Below are 20,151 nucleotides of genomic sequence, written 5' to 3'. Positions count from 1 at the left end.
GTGACAGGAGCCTAAGCACTTGAGCCATCATCCACTGCCTCCCAGGATGTATTAGCAGGAAGCTGGATGTAAAGCAGAACTGCCAAACTCACACTAGCACTCAGATATGGGATGCCGGCATCACAGGTGGCACCTTAATCTGCTATGCAGGGATATCTGTCCCAATAAACTTTCTAAAAAATCAAAATTTAAAAAAAAAACTGTGTTGTGAATTTCACATAGGAAAACAATCATTCCTACATGGAATGATACACTTGGGACTGCCCCCTTTTAAGTTTCTTCCTCTTTAACAGGAAAATAATCTGTCTTCCTGAAACAGTTCTTCACATAATATATCTTCCAAAATTTATATATTTATTTTTTGCAACTGTACATATCTGAAGAATTAATGAGAATGATTCTCAAGATTTAAAGTGGGATCTGATTTCTAAGGCAAACTTCCACTTCCTTATTGACATATAAATCAATTTTATATGATTTAGTCTGTCTTTTAAAACATTTTAATTAAAAGGCAGAGAGACATAGAGAAGTGACAGGGACAGAGAAAGAGAGATCCACCATTTCACTCCTGAAATGCCCCAACATCCAGGGCTGGGCTAGGTCTAAGCCAGGAGCCAGGGATTCAAACTAAGGTTCCCACATGGGTGGCCTGGATTCAAGTACACAGGTCACCTTTTGCTGCCTCCTGGGGTGCACGTTAATGGGAAGTTGGATAGGAAGCAGAGCATCCAGGTTTGGACCTAGGTACTCTAGTATGAAACGTGGGCATCCCAAGCACCATCTTAATTGCTGAGCTGAACACCTGCCCCTGATTTAGTCTATGTTAGGACAGTTTTCTCTACATTAGCTTCTAGATATTTTACAACATTTTTGTCCTTAGAAAACTATTTAAATGTATATAAATATATTTACTGCTACAAGAGTATCATGTGGAGAATATGTAAGGCACAAGCAAATGCATAAATTTAGTCCCAGATGCTAGGCAAGATAATGATAGTAAGTAAACCTGTATGAATTAATCTGGCCTTCTACTCACAGACCTTAATGTACAGACATGTTGTATCCTGGATGCTTTAGTGTAGCAGAATACGCCACGCAACATATGCCACTTTGGCATAATGTTTATTTTGAGCGGAAGTGTCTACGAGTAAAGCCCTCTACCTTCCCCTCTTGTCTAAAAGCAGGACAGAATTTTACACAAAGTGTCCTCTCTCCCTTCTCTACCATGAAGGACAAAAATTAATTACCAGAGACAACTTAGACCCTTATCAGCCTAGACAGTTTCAGGAGACTCCACATAACAAATATTATTAGCCTTTGGTTACCATGAGTTTCTCACGTATCTGCCTTCCCACAATTTGCTGCCCTCTCCCCATCCAGAGAGAGACTCAGTGTTCTTTTCCTTTGTCTTGTCATTTATTGTGTTAGCTCTTCATTGCTATGACAAAATACCTGACACAGGCTAACTTTATAAAATAAAAAGGTTTATTTAGTTCACCCTATAAAGGTTCAAAGTCCAAGATCAGGTGGGTTCTATTGGTTTGGATCTTTGGTGAGGGCAATAGATGGTGTTGCATCATGGTGAGAGCATGAGTAAGAACAAGCAGCCATATCACAAACAGGAAGCAAAAAGATCTGGGTGGGGCCAATCTTGCTCCCTCTCATGAGAATGACCAACTGTGGGGTTTCCTGAGAACTAATTTTGGAGAGTATACTTTCTCTAGATCCACCTCGTAAAGGTTCTACCACCTCCCAATACTGCCACTCTGTGGATCAAACCTTCATTACACAAACCTCTGCAGGGATACCATATCCAAACCACAGCATTTCTCTTACAATGTATTGTTCCTTTGCTAAGTTACTAAGTAAGCCCATTATAAGAACTTTTTATTTACTCATCTCTGGGTACTTCCATGTGTTACATGCCATGTACACATTAATAAACTCTTTTCTGTTTATCTCTTGTTAAAATTCGTCTTTTGTCACTCCAATTTAGGGGGCCCTACCCAGCCAGAGAACCTACAAGAGAAGAAAGAAAAACATTTTCCTCCCCTACAGAGCATATTCAAAATTCTCCTGAAGCATTAGGATATTTGGCAGATAGTTAGAAAAATTATTTTTTTTCTTTTCAGTCAAATTGCTTCTAATGTGTTCAGAGGATTTTCAGTGTGTTAATTATTAAGGATTATTTATCCTCACAACTAAATAGTTGATAAATAATAAATTTACAGCTATTCAAACTTTTTTCATCTAACAAATATTCTTTAAGTGTTCTTTAAAATGATCCTTAAAATTATTTGCTATTTGAGAACTGAGCATAATCATAATAACTTATTAGTTAGATAATAAAAAATTATATATACTCAAACTTTTCTGTCTGGCTTAGATTTAAAAATGAGAACATTATACACCAAAAAGAGTTCACTAACTGAAAATTTAATACTTCAGTGAACAATTTTAGAAAGAAAAGTATCTAAATTCTGATTTACTGAGAATATTTTTTTTTTTGACAGGCAGAGTGGATAGAGAGAGAGAGAGACAGAGAGAAAGGTCTTCCTTTTTGCCATTGGTTCACCCTCCAATGGCCGCTGCGGCCGGCGCATCGCGCTGATCTGAAGCCAGGAGCCAGGTGCTTCTCCTGGTCTCCCATGCGGGTGCAGGGCCCAAGGACTTGGGCCATCCTCCACTGCACTCCCGGGCCATAGCAGAGAGCTGGCCTGGAAGAGGGGCAACCGGGATAGAATCCGGTGCCCCAACCAGGACTAGAACCCAGTGTGCTGGTGCCGCAAGGTGGAGGATTAGCCTGTGAAGCCACGGCGCCGGCCTACTGAGAATATTTTAAACAAATTCATTTCATTATCACATTATGTCATCCAGTTAACTGTAGTTACAATAGGAAGCTGAAGTAATAATTTTTAAAATTTTTTAAAAACTAATTTCAAAAATCAGAAAATTGAAAATTCCATACTTTCTATATATCTTTAGTGTTTATTCACCAAATGTAAACATTTCATCTTGTTTGCTTCATATAATGTGTTTGTGTGTGCATATACAGAATACATTTATGCAAACTGCTTTATAAACTATTTAAGATTAAATTCCCAACATAGTAACACTTTTCTACAAAATCAGAAAATCGACATTGAAGAGCTAGTGATGTGGCACAGCAGGTTAAGCTGCAGCCTGTGATGCTGGTATCCCATATCAGAGTGCTGGTTTGAACCTCAGCAGCTCTGCTTCCAATCCTTCCTACAAGTGCTCTTGGGTAAGCAGCAGATGATTATCTCAAGAAAGTGCTTTGCTTCCCGCCATCCATGTGGGAGATCCAAATGGTTTTCTTAGCTCCTGGTTTTAGAGTGGCCCAGCTCTGCCTGTTGTCGCCATTTGGGGAGTAAACCAGCAGATGAAAAATCAATCTCTCTCTCTCACTCTCTGTCTCTGTCTCTCTCTCTCTCTCATACACATACACACATCCTTTCAAATAAGTGAATAAATAATTCTTTAAAAAAAGAAAGATAATCAACATTAATATGATACTACTGTGTAATTCATAGACTCTACTATAGCAGTAACACTAACCATCAGTATATCATTTGTGCTCCAGGATCTAATCAATAAATATGTGTTGCATTTAGTTGTCAAGTCTTTTTTATATCCTCTAACCTGGCCAGTTTCAAAATTGAGCCCCTATATAGGGCCTCTGATGCAGACACTGTAGACATGTAAAGGCTCTAATCTCTCAGTCTCCCTCTCTTAGCTTAAAATTTCTTTACCTTGCTTTTATGATTGCAAATCAACCTCTTTCTGAAGATTAACTCATTGAATTGAGATAGCGGTGCACTAGCTCCAGTGGCCCCACAGCATCCCAAATCCCAGGATTCTTGAGATTGTTTATCTCCTCTATGGCTACATCTAAATGCCAGACCCTGTCTTGAGTGTTGTTTTTTAACAGGAAACCCAGCCCCTGAGCAAAAAGTAACAACCATTTGCACACAGCCCCAGACTGACTGGAGCCCACTATGGCATCATCAAAATTTCCAAAAGAAGATGAGGGCTATCCTGTCATTAACCAATTAAAGGAGAACCATGAGCTCTGTAGATTAACTAGAGACCTGCACATAATCTGCATACATACCTCTAAACCCCAACTTCAATCTGTAAGATTCCTGGGGTGGTCTTTTGGGCTAGAGGTCAAGATGCCACTCGGGACACCTACATCCCAATCGGAGTGCCCCTGTGAGTCTCAGCTCCACTTGATTCCAGCTTCCTGCTAATGCCCATCCTAGGAGGCAGCAGGTGATGGTGATGGCTTAAGTACTTGTGCCCTTGCCAGAAATGTGGAAAACCTGGATGAGTTCCATGCTCCTGGGTTCAGCCTGGCTCAGCCCTGGCTGTTGTGGGCATTTAGAGAGTGAACTGGTGGATGGAAGACTCCTACCTCTTTCTGTGTCTCTCTGTCTCTCAGTCTTTTAAATAAATAACTAAGATTCCTTACTCTTTATCCTTAGGAGAGTTGGGAATCAAGCAATAACTGCCATGCTCTTTGCCCTGCGCTTTACAGTAATAAATACCTACTTTCTTACACTACTCCAATGTCAATGATGGGCTTTTTTTATATAAAGCAACTGGACCTAGGTTTTGGGGCTCTATTTCTAAAGTTTCTAAGTATTTCATGATCTAGATATTTTTTTGAACAGTTCAGATCATTTATGTCAGAATGTCTCTTAATTTGAGACAATCTGATGTTTCTTTATGATTCAGTTTGGACATGTTTTTGGCAGGAATGCCACATAAATAAGACTGTGTTCCCTGTGTATGCTACCAGCAGACACAACATAAGCTATGTATCCCACTGAGACAGGGAGGTGGAAGAAGCAGTTGGGCCACTTGGGAGTAATTCCTGTTATCTCAAGGCAAGACATGGATTTGGTTCCTCTGTGGCTCTGGAGGAAACAGATTCCCTGCATGCAACAGGTTCATACTGGTGTAGGGGCCAAGATTGACCTAGATTGACTCACAGCTCATTATACACTCATTGTAATACACTAGCATGCTAAATCGCATACACATCAGTTGCCATACAGGAAACACGGGAGCATAAAAGGAGTAAAAGGGGACAGCAGCCAGATTCCAGGAAATCACCTACTTCTCAGAAAAATCATAAGTGTTCCTTCCTCCCCTTTATTAAGCAATCCATACAGTGGTAAACGCAGTTCAGAGACAGGGCCACTTCCCTCAAGAGTGAGCCTGCATACAGGCTACGGAGTGTGTACTTTGCTTCCTCAATAAAACACTTGCTTTGTGATTGCTATTCTTTCTTGCTCTTGAATTGTTTCTCACAGCAAAGCCAAGAACCTGGTTACCTGGCAGTGCCCATTGCTTGGCACCACCATTACAACTTTGATCTCTTGGTTAAGATACTGTGTGCCAAGTTTTTCTGCTGTAAAGAATTCTGCTTAATTCTCTGGAGCCTTCCTTGGTGTTGGTGCTCCAGAAATGATACCCCTCAAATATTGTATTTCTTAGCATGCTAAGCATTTGACCTAAAGAATGATTGCTTCTGCCCACCTGAAGCATAGGCAGAAACTCTCTGGAATTCCCTTAGGTGCATTAAGACCAGACTACCTTCCATCATCACCCTGAGATCTTATTTTCTGTCTCTGTAAAGAAAACCAAGACATGTAACCACACCTGAAAGAGTTTACTTTACAAGAGATGTTTTCCCTGGACTCATTCAAATTTCAAAGACATCTTTTTACTACTAATTTGTATCCTGGATCAGCTGTCCCTCTCCCACTCTCCATAATTATTCTCAACTCCTCAAAATTGTCTACATTTCCCATTCTCCTCAACTCCACTTTACAAGAAGGTGTGTGTAGGCTTCTAAATAATGCTAAGCTGGTGTTTTACCACACTCCTCACGCTGTGATTTTTCCTCATTTGGACATTAATATATTTGTATGCTTTTTCTCCTACTTAATCTGTATTAATTTATTTCAGCAATCTATCAGAGGGTAGAAAGGAAATTTCCTTTTATTCCCATATTAGACATTTAATAATTATGAGCCTGATTTGATCAAAGGAGCTTGACTAAGTAATATTTGACTTACTCATTTCATTTGATTTCATGATATTTCTATATTATTCTAAATTCAAATAATACAATAAAAGATCACTTTCATTATCTATGACTTAATGGTACGTAATATTACTTTATAATTAACACTTTTGTGTGTCTGAAATCAGTACTGATGTGGATTTTAAGGTAATCCTAAAAATGTAAAGTATACCGACTGATCATTACACAAAAATATTTATAAGAGACTGAAGTGACCATCACAACCAAGCCACTAAAATTTTTTACTTTAAACTCTTAGATATATGAGGCATAACTACCAAAGAAATAATAGGGATGAAACATAAATGGAATAAATACTCTAGGTATGCAGATAAAACAATAAAATATATTTCTGGCATCACTGTTAATACATTTTTAAGAGGACTATTCTCTTTGGTTTAAGTAAATAATATTCTGAATAGAAAAAGATACCTGAAAAGATTACCCAAAATAATTTTAGAGTTGTTTCTTTTTCTGATATCAAAATGTTATATGTTCATACTTTTATTACACAGACATAAAATTAGAGTTAAAAATTAATATTTTTTGCCCAAAGAAACTGATTATTTAATGAGTACAAATTTCATAAGTACAACTTCAGGAATATAGTGATTCTTCCCATCATACCCACCCTTCCACCCCCACTCCCACCCCACCTCCTCCTCCCTCTTTCATTCCCAGTCCCATTCTCCATTAAGAAAAAAAGAAAACAAAACTGTTCCTTGACAGTGAATACAAGGGCTGTTCAAGTCATTGCTTCTCAAAGTGTCAATTTCATTCCTATAGATTTCATTTTAGGTGCTCTATTAGTTATCACAGATCAAGGAGAACATATGGTATTTGTCCTTTGGGAATGGCTTAATTCACTAAGTATGATGTTTCCCAGATTCATCCATTTTGTTGCAAATGACTGGATTTCATTTTTTTTACCACTGTGTAGTATTCCACAGAATACATATCCCATAATTTCTTTATCCGGTCTATGGCTTACAGGCATTTAGGTTGATTCCAAGTCTTAGTTACTGTGAACTAAGCTGCAATAAACATGGGGGTGCAGATAACTCTTTTTATTTGCTAATTTCATTTCTGTTGGGTAAATTTTTTCCCAGCAGTGGTGGCTGGGTCATATGGTAGGTCTATATTCAGATTTCTGAGGTATCTCCAAACTGACAAATCAAAATCTTGGTGTGATCATTGTGGCCCACTGGGGTTAAGATGCTGCTTGGGATGCCTGTATCCCATATTAGGTTATTGGTTTGAGCCTTTGCACCTATATTTCTGATCTAGCTTCCTAGTATTGCATTTTTGGATGCAGTGAATGATGGCCCAAGTGTCTTCCACGTGAGAGACATGGGTGGAGTTCTGGTTTTCTATTTCATCGTGGCCCCAGCCTTGTTTGGTAGGTTTGTATTTTTATTAAAATTTTTCACCATGATTACTAGGACATACCAAAATAGCAGTAAGTTCATTTCCTTTTATAAATACAGTTTTCTTTTCAATGTTCATTTGTTTCAGAAATAAGCTCTTTCAAGTATTGTAACTTGTGAAAATAAAAGGAAAATTATTATGGAATCAACATTGAAAGATCTTTTCAAAATGGAGCCAAAAGACCACTAGGAAGCAGAACTTATGTACAATTCCATTTCATAATTTCAAAATAAGCTTCCTATTAAAGGATTTTGCCATAAATCATCATTGCTTACCAATATAAATCCAGATATTCCCTGCCTTCTTTGGAAAAGTGATTGACAGCTAGCTGAACCTTTGTCTTCTGAATTACAATTCCTAAACCCAAATAATGTCCTTTATTTTTGCAGTTTCTGAGTTCAAATTGACTGATAAACTATAGCATTATAAAAAGTCAAAAAGGAACTTTTGAGAAAGTGTGTTTATCCTTTGAGAAATTGTTGCATCTGTTTACAAAAGAACTTAAAACTTTTGAGATTACCAGAATATTCAACAATTGATAAATAACTGCCTACCAGAAAGAGATCTTTAAATAAAATAGTCGGCAAAGAGGGTTCATAATCCATCGATCTGTTGACATGATTTTAGCATTATATTAAAATCTGGGAAAGAGGGAAAAAAATAGGAGGCTAGTGATTTCAAAGCATTTGTGAACAAAATGCTTTGTTATTTGTTTTGTGATGTTTATTAAACCTTAAGAAAAGATCTTACCAGAAAGAAAAGTATTGGTCCTACTTGATAGAACTGAAGCATATATTAATAATGCTACATGTTGTTCTCTAGGCAATTCAGATAAGAGTCAGAAATGTTCTACTCCATGTAAACTCTCAGTGCCTCAAAACTCAAATGTGCACAGTGAGGGGCGGGACATGAGGAAGCAAAAAAGGCTTTCGGGGTGAAAGTTAACTTTAGTGAATAGAACTCAGAGATAACAAAGTATACAATTCTTTTGACCTAAAATTTTTATAAAGTAAAATCTGATTGAATTGAACATCAAAGTCATCCTTCAAAGAAAAAGAAATGCAAAAGGGAAATCTCAGAAGATTGTGCAAAGTAGGGGAATGGCTGAATTTCCATGAGCTTTGACTCCTTTCTAGCACCCACTGAAACATAGCTCATCCACAGCTTCCCTAATTCTGTTCCTGATAATAGCATTTTGGGTCCCTTCCCTGAGTCAGGATTCTGTTGTATGTAACAAAAAGTACTGCAGTTACTTCAAAGAAATACGAAAAAAAAAAAAAAAAAAAAAAGTGACACTTTCAAAATTACTGGGGACGTGATAGACCATGAATAGCTTTCAGAACACCACCTCAGAACCATACAGCTATGGCAACTGCTACCTTCAGCAGGAGTCAGGAAGCTCTTGCATGTTGCTGTCTTCAGGATCATGCTGCCTTATTTCTCATATGAGATCAGAGAGTTCCTGTAGCAATCATTAGCCTCAGGAACTCCAAGTCTTAGCCCTGATCTGGGAACCAGGAAACAGGTACCAGAATTCAGTTTATGCAACATATGACCTTAGCTGCAATTGGCAAATAGGAAGCTACCACCAGAATTTCTGGTTTTAGGGCACAGATGTACACACTAGGTATGAAACAATAAAGGTATGTTCTCTTGAATTCAGTTCTGAATTACAGGCTAAAGAGAGAGCATCAGAATGGTAAACCTGAATCTCTTTTAGAACAATAGCAATTATCTGGGAAACACAATTGTTTTTTACCAACCTCTGCAGTATAAGAAGCCACATTAGAAGGAAGTTTGAGTAGAAGTAAACTATGACCACTGTAGAGTATAATTACTTAAAATACTAAAGACTTGATGATGGAATATAATAATCAAAATATATTCGTATTTTATTTTTTCTCTGACTCAAAATATTTTTGGATTTGATACTTATATTTAATTCCAAAAATAATCACTTACACGGTTACTACAACCTATGATAATTTTAGCTCTAGGGGCCGGCACTGTGGTGCAGCAAGTTAAAGCCCTGGACTGCAGTGCCGCCATCCCATGTGAGCTCTGGTTCATGTTCCAGCTGCTCCACTTCCGATCCAGCTCTCTGCTATGGCCAGGGAAAGCAGTAGAAGATGGCCCAGGTTCTTGAGCCCTAGTACCCTCGTGGAAGACCAGGAGGAAGCTCCTGGCTCCTGGCTTCGGATCAGTGCACCTCCGGATATTGCGGCCATCTGGGGGAATGAATCAGCGGGTGGAAGATCTCTCTCTCTGTCTCTACCTCTCTCTGTAACTCTTTCAAATAAGTAAAATAAATCTTTTTAAAAAATTAGCTCTATTCAGAAAAATATAAGTTATAAGGGATGCCACAACTGGCTTACCTAATGTATCAAGCAATGGAGTTTTAAAATAACAGTTCTTGGCCGGCGCCGTGGCTTAACAGGCTAATCCTCCGCCTTGTGGCGCCGGCACACCGGGTTCTAGTCCCGGTTGGGGCGCCAGATTCTATCCCGGTTGCCCCTCTTCCAGGCCAGCTCTCTGCTATAGCCTGGGAAGGCAGTGGAGGATGGCCCAGGTGCTTGGGCCCTGCACCCGCATGGGAGACCGGGAGAAACACCTGGCTCCTGGCTTCGGACCAGCACAATGCGCCGGCCGCAGTGGCCATTGGAGGGTGAACCAACAGCAAAAAGGAAGACCTTTCTCTCTGTCTCTCTCTCTCTCTCACTGTCCACTCTGCCTGTCAATAAATAAATAAATAAACAAACAAAACAAAAAAAACCCAGTTCTTTATTAGTAGTTTCACATTAATTTGTTTTAATAATACAAAAATAAAAGTGCAAAAATTATTATTTTTTCACAAACACAATTTCTACATTGAGGTAAATGTGCGATTTAGCTATAAGTTTAGGAAAAATTACAACCAAAAATAAAAGTAAATGTTTCTTTTTACAGCATAACATAATACAAAAGCATGTAGTATTACATGTTATATATCAAATTTCAAACTGAAGGGGCTGGCGCTGTGGCGCAGAGGGTTGATGCCCTGGCCTGAAGCGCCGGCATCCCATATGGGCACGGGTTCTGGTCCTGGCTGCTCCTCTTCTGATCCAGCTCTCTGCTGTGGCCTGGGAGGGCAGTGGAGGATGGCCCAAGTCCTTGGGCCCCTGCATCCATGTGGGAGACCCAGAGGATGCTCCGGGCTCCTAGCTTTGAATTGGCGCAGCTCTGGCCATTGTGGCCATCTGGGGAGTGAACCAGCAGATGGAGGACCTTTCTCTCTGTCTCTACCTCTCTCTGTAACTCTGTCTTTCAAATAAATAAAATAAATCTTTAAAAAAAAATTGATGTGGTATCTGTCCTTAATGTGTTGTCTAATGTGCAGTGATGCTATAACTAGTACTGAAACAGTATTTTTACACTTTGTGTTTCTGCGTGGGTACAAACTGATGAGATCTTTACTAATTATATACTGAATCAATCTTCTGTATATAAAGATAATTGGAAATGAAAAAAAAAAACAACCTGGTGTTAAATTGGAAATGGCATAGAAAATTAATTAATTTTTTAAAAAAATATTATGTAGGATCTCTGTCTTTAATGTGCTGTACACTCTTATTTAATGATATAACTAGTACTCCAACAGTATTTTTTTTTTCACTTTGTGTTGCTATATGGGGGCAAACTGTTGAAATCTTTACTTAATATATACTAAACTGATCTTCTGTATATAAAGAGAATTGAAAATGAATGATGATGTGATTGGAAGGGGAGAGGGAGCGGGAAAGGGGAGGGTTGTGGGTGGGAGGGAAGTTTTGGGAGGGGGAAGCCATTGTAACCCATAAGCTGTACTTTGGAAATTTATATTCATTAAATAAAAGTTTAATTAAAAAAAATTTGAAACTGAAAAGTACAAACTGAGAAATAGAAACACTGTACTATGTTAATTTTTTTCTTTTGAAACATGTTGAATATTTTAGAACACTGATATCTTGCTTATTTCCATATAAATCTACTAATAATGAGTCTTTAATTTTCAATTGTAAAATGTAATATGCTGAGCTGTGAATTTTGGTTTGTAAAATGTAGTAAGAGTCCTTAAATATGGAGGGATATTTAGCTTTACATTTTTTCATAAAAGAAAACATAGTATACAAACATGGGGGCTTCTATGCACAGATAGAATGCTTATAGTCATTTTTATATGTAGAATATATATGAGGTAAAACTTATATATACATAGGTAATATGTATATATTATATATACACATAGATAATATGTATATTATATATATATTTGTATATGTACTGTGAAGCTATTTGGTGAATTCTAGTATTCCGCTGTATTCACCTTTAGTTTTTGTTTTTGTTTTTTTTTTTGACAGGCAGAGTGGATAGTGAGAGAGAGACACAGAGAGAAAGGTCTTCCTTTTTGCTGTTGGTTCACCCTCCAATGGCCGCTGCAGCCGGTGCATCGCGCTGATCTGAAGCCAGGAGCCAGGTGCTTCTCCCGGTCTCCCATGCGGGTGCAGGGCCCAAGCACCTGGGCCATCCTCCACTGCCTTCCCAGGCTATAGCAGAGAGCTGGCCTGGAAGAGGGGCAACCGGGATAGAATCTGGCGCCCCAACCGGGACTAGAACCCGGTGTGCCGGCGCCACAAGGCGGAGGATTAGCCTGTTAAGCTACGTCGCCGGATTAGCCTGTTAAGCTACGTCGCCGGCCTCACCTTTAGTTTTTAACTTCTGTACTCCACAGCAATTCAGCAAAATTCTATTATAGTTTTCTGGATGCTGTGATTATTAACTGAGAAATATAACCTGAACAATTTTCTTTTATATTTAAAAAGTTTAAATCATCTTTGAGTTCTAACTTCAACTTTAAAGTTTTGGAAATTTCTTTAACATGGTAAAGTGGGCTGTACTAAAAGTTATATAATTAGTTTTAATAAAGACTACATCACATGTAGAACTATTTGTGAATGTCTTTCATGGAAAATATTTAATGTATTTGAGTCTAAAAGCTTTCAAATGAAAATTAAATTTTAATTTCTTATAATTCTTTAATACTATAAATATATCCCAAATACTGCACGGGATATTCTTATACAAAAAAAAAAAAAACCCTCATTATTTTTCTGAAATTCAAATTTAACTAGGAACTTTGTATCTGGCAAATTTATCCAGCGACTTTAGGAGAGTAAGGAGGAGAGAAGAACCATAATGGCATAAGGGGTAAGGGGAGGAAGTTAGAGTTGCTCTTGTAAGAAACTAGAAGACAGATGAGTGAAGAGAAATTTAGGAATTACTGCTTTGTGTTGTTTGATGCAATTTTCCCTTTGAGGCATCCTCCATAAGACTTCAGTAAAGGTCTGTATTACTTTTCTTTTTTTTTTTTTTTTTAAGATTTATTTTATTATTTGAAAGACAGAGTTACAGACACACACACACACACACACATAGAGAGAGAGGCCACAAAGCACAAAGGCCTGGGCTGGGCCAGGCCAAAATCAGGACCCAGTAGCTCCATCCAGTCTTATTTGGATGACAGGGGCCCAACTACTTGGGCCATCCTCCACTGCTTTCCCCGGCACATTAGCAAAGAGCTGGATTGGACATGGAGCAGTCGAGACTTATTTGGGATGCCAGTGTTTTAGGTAGGACCTTAACCACTGTGCCATAAAGCTAGCCCCTACATTACTTTTCTTTCATTTTTTTTAAGATTTATTTTATTTATTTGAAAAACAGAGTCACAGAGAGAGGTAGAGACAGAGAGAGGGCTCTTTCATCCGCTGGTTCACTCCCCAGATGGCTGCAACAACCGGAGCTGTGCTGATCCAAAGCCAGAAGCCAGGAGTTTCCTCTGGGTCTCCCATGAGGATGCGGGGGCCCAAGGACTTGGGACATCTTCTACTGCTATCCCAGGCCATAGGATCGGAAGTAGAGCAGCTGGGACTAGAACCAGCACCCATATGGGATGCCAGCGCCAAAGGCCAGGTTTTTAACCCTCTGCACCACAGCGCTGGACCCCCTACATTAATTTTCAAAGCCTTTTAAAATTAAGCTTACATTTTACTTTAGCTATGCTTCTAATACAAGAAGAAGAATTTTCAAAGTTTTTATATATATGATTTTTATTTTAATTTTTAATTAGTTTTAATAGATTCAATATGGTTTGCAAATATAATTCTAAGAATATAATCATATTTCCTTCCTCCCTCCTTAATAACATCATGCAATCAAAATTTATTGAAAGCATGACATGTCAGCAAGAGAGGATTAAATAAAGAATAAAGCAGATGAGGGGCCAGCATTGTGGCACAGTGTTCCATATGGTGCTGGAATGAGTCCTGGCTGCTCCACTTCCAATCCAGCTCTCTGCTATGGCCTGGGAAAGCAGAAGATGGCCCAACTCCTTGGGCCCTGCACCTGCATGGGAGAACAGGAAGAGGCTTCAGGCTCCTGGCTTCGGATTGGCGCAGCTCCAGCCATTGCAGCCAATTGGAGAGTGAACCATCGGATGGAAGACCTCTCTCTTTCTGTCTCTCTCTGCCTGTCCTCTCTCTGTGTAACTCTGACTTGCAAATAAATAAATAAATAATTTAAAAAATATTAATGAGAGGGAGAGTGTCATGATTCTGAGTGAGGAAGGGTATTAATAAATGAAAAACTCTAAGTTATGATTTAATATAACTTAATTATCACATTTAAATCTTTAGTAAAATATTTATACTTTTCAAGAGATAAAATTCAAATGGTCAACAGACACATGAAAAAATACTCAGGATCACTAGCCATCAAAGAAATGAAAATGAAAATTGCAACAAAGTTTTCACCTCACCCCAGTTAGAATGGCTCTCATAGAGAAATCAACAAACAATAAATGCTGGCGAGCTTGCAGAGGAAAAGGTTCCCTAATCCACTGTTTTTGGTAACACAAACTTGTACAGCCACCGTGGAAGACAATATGGAGATTCCTGAGAAAGCTGAAAATAGAGCTGCCAGAGTCATCCCACTCCTGGGAATTTATACCAAGGAAATGAAATCAGCATATGAAAGAGTTATATTGTCTCCATGCTTATTGCAGCTCAATTCACAATAGCTAAGATATGGAATCAACCCAGATGCCTATCAACTGATGACTGCCTAAAGAAAATGTGGTATATATACACTATGGAATTTTACTCAATCATAAAACAGAATGAAATTCTGTCTTTTGCAACAAAATGGATGTAACTGGATACATTCATACTTAGTCAAATAAGCCAGTCCCCAAAAGACAAATACCGTATGTTTTCCCTCATCTGTGGTAACTAATAGAATACAAAAAAATGTAATGTATAATTATTTGCATTGCAATCTGCATAAAATTATTCCTGTGCATAAATTGTTGAGAGAAAATGGTTTAAGATCTAAATGAACTTAATTATTATCTTGTAATCACATGGGAAATATTTAGATGTTACATTGTAATTGGTTCTATTTCATTGAAATAAATTATGAATAACTAATTGGCAAAAAAATTGTATATGGTGAATTTTTCCATTCAATTATTGTTTATAGCCATTGTCAATATTCCCACTAAACTCAGGTCTTTTTGCTTTTTACTTCTTAAACTTCTTATTTGGTGAAATAGTAAGCCTTTTTACTACAATGTAAATTTAAAATATGTTATCTCAAAAACAAAAAAAAAAATAAAAGAAAGGTAGAAGGTGGATGGAAGGGAGGGAGAGAGGAAGGGAATTTTATTATGTTCTTGGACTTGAATCTACAGATCATAGTGAATCTGATAAAAGTTAATTGAGCTTGAAATAAAAATGAAAAAAAAAAATTGGGGCTGGTGCTGTGGTATAGCAGGTAAAGCCGCCGCCTGTAGTGCCAGCATCCCATACTGGAGCCAGTTCTAGTCCCGGCTGCTCCACTTCCTATTCAGCTCTCTGCTATGGCCTGGGAAAGCAGTAGAAGATGACCCAAGTCCTTGGGCCCCTGCACCCACATGGGAAGACCTGGAGGAAGCTCCTGGCTCCTGGCTTCAGATCCATGCAGCTCTGGCTGTTGGGGCCAAATGGGGAGTGAACCAGCAGATGGAAGACCTCTCTTTCTCTCTGTATCTCCTTCTCTCTTCCGTGTAACTCTGACTTTCAAAAAAATAAAACAAATCTTGAAAAAAAATGAAAAAAGAAATTCAGACTTTATTTAAGGGTGGCACCATCCACTAGATCTCCTTACCTCTAAATTCTAAAAGCAGATATAATAGCAACTCACTGAGGGTAGGGACAATCACTTAATCATTTTTAGTTCCTCCAAATATGAGAGAACTTCAAAAAGCTATGGAAAATGAAGTTAAAAAATAAGTTTATTCTTGTACTACATTTTTGTAAATCCAGAGGTCTTCATAAGGTTCATAAAATAAGTATTATGAGAAAACTTTACAGAGAATTCAATTTTTTTTTTAGTAAAAAGAAACTTAGGTCTTAATTTTATTTTTTAGGAATTGTTTGAAGAACCCTTTTATTTGAATCAAAGTCTTTGAAGATGCACAAATTGTCTTCATCATAACCCAAATAGTCTAGGCATTCACAATTGTTGGCATACTAATGTACATATGTAAGCACAAGTGACTCACAATTGTGAGTTTCTATAACAACGATAAATACAAACCTGACAAATCTGAGCATGACTGAATTACTGTAACAATTACCAGAAAAAACAATTATATAACAGCAAATTCTCATGTAGTAACATAAGATTTATTCTTTATTTATTTATTTGAAAGTCAGAGTTACACAGAGAGAAGCAGAGGCAGAGAGAGAGGTCTTCCATCCGATGGTTCACTCCCTAGATGGCCGCAATGGCCAGAGCTGCACCGATCCAAAATCAGGAGCCAGGAACTTCTTCCAGGTCTCCCACGTGGGTGCAGGAGCCCAAGGACTTGGGCCATCCTGTACTGCTTTCCCAGGCCATAGCAGAGAGCTGGATTGGAAGTGGAGCAGCCGGGTCTCGAACTGGCACCCATATGGAATGCTGGCACTTCAGGACAAGGCATTAACCCACTGTGCCACAGCGCTGGCCCCAAGATTTATTCTAATAGTGGTCATGTGCTTTGTCCCTGCCACTCATGTGGAAGATCTGGAGCAAGTTCTGGGCTCCTGGTTTCAACCAGGCCCAACTATGGTTGTTGCCAGCATTTAGGGAGTGAAGCAGTATATCAAATACCTCTCTCTCTCTTTCTCCCTCCCTTTCTATTTCAAATAAAAAATAAACATTAAGAAAAAAAAAAAGGTAGTAGTTATGATTGTGGCTACTTGCAGCTACCACTAACTGTTTGGGTAGCCTTATTAGACAGTCATTTAATTTCTCCAGTCTCCAGATTCCTGTAAGATAGGAATACTACTAATATTTTCCTTAAAGTTCTGTGATGAGGATGAAAATACATGCAAATGGCCGGCACCACGGCTCAATAGGCTAATCCTCCTCCTGCGGCGCTGGCACACCAGATTCTGTCCCGGTTGCTCCACTTCTAGTCCAGCTCTCTGCTGTGGCCTGGGAAGACAGTGGAGGATGGCTCAAGTGCTTGAGTTCTGCACCTGCATGGGAGACCAGGAGAAGCACCTGGCTCCTGGCTTTGGATCAGCACGGTGCGCCGGCCACAGTACGCTGGCCGCAGCGGCCATTGGGGGGTGAACCAACGGCAAAAGGAAGACCTTTCTCTCTGTCTCTCTCTCTCTCACTGTCCACTCTGCCTGTCAAAAAAAAAAGAAAGAAAGAAAAGAAAATACATGCAAGTAATTATAATTGCTGGCAAATGGCATAGGTATTGCATAATACAGAAGAGAATGGGCTAGGTGGTTATTTTTCCAACCCTGAAAAATTGCCAGTGTCTCCAAATTAAATAAAAAAGGAAGAGACAAACTTGAACGATGCATAAATAGTCATGTAAAACATTCTTGTTGACTTTTTTTTTTTTAAGATCTAGTTATTTGTTTGAAAGAGTTACAGAGAGAGAGCAAGAGAGACCATCTATCCACTGGTTCACTCCCCACATGGCCACAATGGCTGGAGTTGGACTGGTCTGAAGCCAGAAGCCAGGAGCTTCTTCCAGGTCTCCCCCAAGGGTGCAGGGGTCCACTTACTGGGACCATCCTCTACTGGTTTTCCAGGCCCATTAGTAGGAAGCTGGATTGGAAGTAGAGCAGCCAGGATTCAAACCCATGCCCATAAGGGATGCCAGCTTTACCCACTATGCTACAGTGCCAGTGCTGACTTTTACTTTTGAAATAGAATATCATCCAGGTATATTACTCTCTTAATATTCAAATTGAGTTTTAAAATATATATTACAAAAGATCAGTGTCATTAATGGAGACAAAATTACTATTTTTAATTAAAGAACTACCTAGATGGTGTTTTAACAAAGAAAATCTGATTACAAAAGTCATGATTTAGATTAAAATCATAAGATTTTGAAAGAGCGTCTATTAGAGAATATATCATCACCATACCTTGGCAGGACTAAACCATTAGTACTGCAGAGAAGATACACTCTACACAATGCCTTTTAAATTGCAGGTTGATTTTGAACTCTATATATTTCCCCTCTACCCTGTGACATAATCAATAACCTCATAAAATAAATTAGGATGCTTAAACATTCTGATCCAACTTCCAAGTATTTAAATGTACACTTTCAAGATAAACTTTGGACATACACACAGAATAAAATTCTTATGGAACTAAACTACTAATTCAAAGCTAACTATTTTTAGATTCAACAACCTATTTTTTTACAAGAGCTATTCTACTGTTCAGCTGTTCTACTTTCTTAAAGCATTGGTTTTATTTGTATAAAAACTACCACATTTATTGGCTGGCATAAATAATACCTACACAAATCTCTCAAGCATTATAAAGCCTGCTTTTTATGAAGCCTACATTCTGGCTTTAAATGCAAAAGGAAGGTCAAGCTGTGAAAGCCAAAATAATTTGTTTTATTGTTCTATGGCCAGAGCCAAAGACCATATTATCAAAGAAACACAGAAAAGCTCTTAAAAAGAATCAAAAATCAATACATCTGCAACTAACACTTGCTGCAGGCATTTTTTGAAGAGGTAGGAAATGTTCTAGAAAATTCTTATTTTTACTTCTAAGTAAAAACCAAGTTAAAAATTCCCTGGGTTTTTGAGAATAACAAATGACAGATGTGTTAACCTTCTTGGAATTATTTGTAATAAAGTGACAGTGAAGTGTTTCTTTTTTTTTTCACTTACATAATATTCACAAGGAAGCCTTACCTTTTCAGTGTAGTTTAGTCTTCTGCTTCTCTCCTCAGTGACTAAAAGCATCTTCTAGGTTTGGTTGTTATAGCAGACATTGTTTTTCTAAAAACTTCAAGCCTTCTCTATCCCTTTAGTCCAGTTTTTTTCCTCATAACAATTTTTAACATTTTAATTTTATATTAGGACTGACACCTCCTGAAATAAAGGATGATTGTAATGCTGTCAATCTGAATGCTTAGTCATCAGCACATTTCCTCATGCCCAAGCAAGTTAATGTACGTATATGAAACAAGATACTAGCCTAGCAGCAACTCGATTATTAAAGAGTTCTACTAAAACACTCATAGTTTTCTTTGGACTTCATTTTGCACCTTGATGAAAACGTTGTATGTTTACGCTATTGTATATTTGAGTGACAGCTTGAATTTCACAATAAATGTAATTGCTTTTGTTTATTCTCAATGGCTATATCCCATTTCCAATATTTTCAATTTATTTTACTTCTGGAAATTTGGTGAAGTGTCCATCATTGTCTCCTTTCTCTTTGAATTGAACCATGACCACCAGCCACCACCATATGTAAATGATATTTTAAAAGCTAAAGATTAAATGGTTAATAAATCCAGAGCTATTTGGGAGATGGCATTGTTTAAAAACCACAAAGAGGGGCCAGCATTGTGGTATAGCAGGTTAAGCCTCCATCTGCAATGTTGGCATCCCGTATGGGCAGGAGTTCAAGACCCAGCTGCTCTACTTCTGATTCATCTCCCTGCTAATGCACCTGGGAAAGCAGTGGAAGATGGCCCAAGTTCTTGAGCCCTTGCACCCACATGAGAGACCCAGAGGAAGCTCCAGGCTCCTGGCTTCAGCCTGCCCAGCCCTGGCCATTGCAGTCATTTGGAGAATAAACTAACGGCTGAAAGATATCTCTGTCTCTGTCTCTCCTCCTCTCTCTGTAACTCTGCCTTTCAAATCAATTAAGAAAAAAAAAAAACACAAAGAATTGTTAGAGCAAACTAAATATATCAGTTTCACATTACAGTAGAATTCTTCTTAACTGACTTCTTTATTGAAGACTCAATATTTCTAGGAGTAAAGTATAAAAATATTTTCAAGCCTGTATCTTGATAAGTTCCTGTTTAGGCACACTAAGTACTTCGTCAAACATTCTGTAAAACACCAACATGTTTCTCTTCTATTTATCCTCACAAAAAATAAATAACGTACCTGAAAGCATATCGTAACTTTTTGCCATTTATAACTATCATGCAACATAATGTTTTTATTATTCTTATAACTAAGCATGTATTTAATTAGTTAAGATATGCTCTTCATGGTCAC

This window comes from Lepus europaeus, chromosome 3 (genome assembly GCF_033115175.1).
Source record: "Lepus europaeus isolate LE1 chromosome 3, mLepTim1.pri, whole genome shotgun sequence".
In the NCBI taxonomy this organism is placed as follows: Eukaryota; Metazoa; Chordata; class Mammalia; order Lagomorpha; family Leporidae; genus Lepus; species Lepus europaeus.
This window is presented reverse-complemented; position numbering follows the sequence as displayed.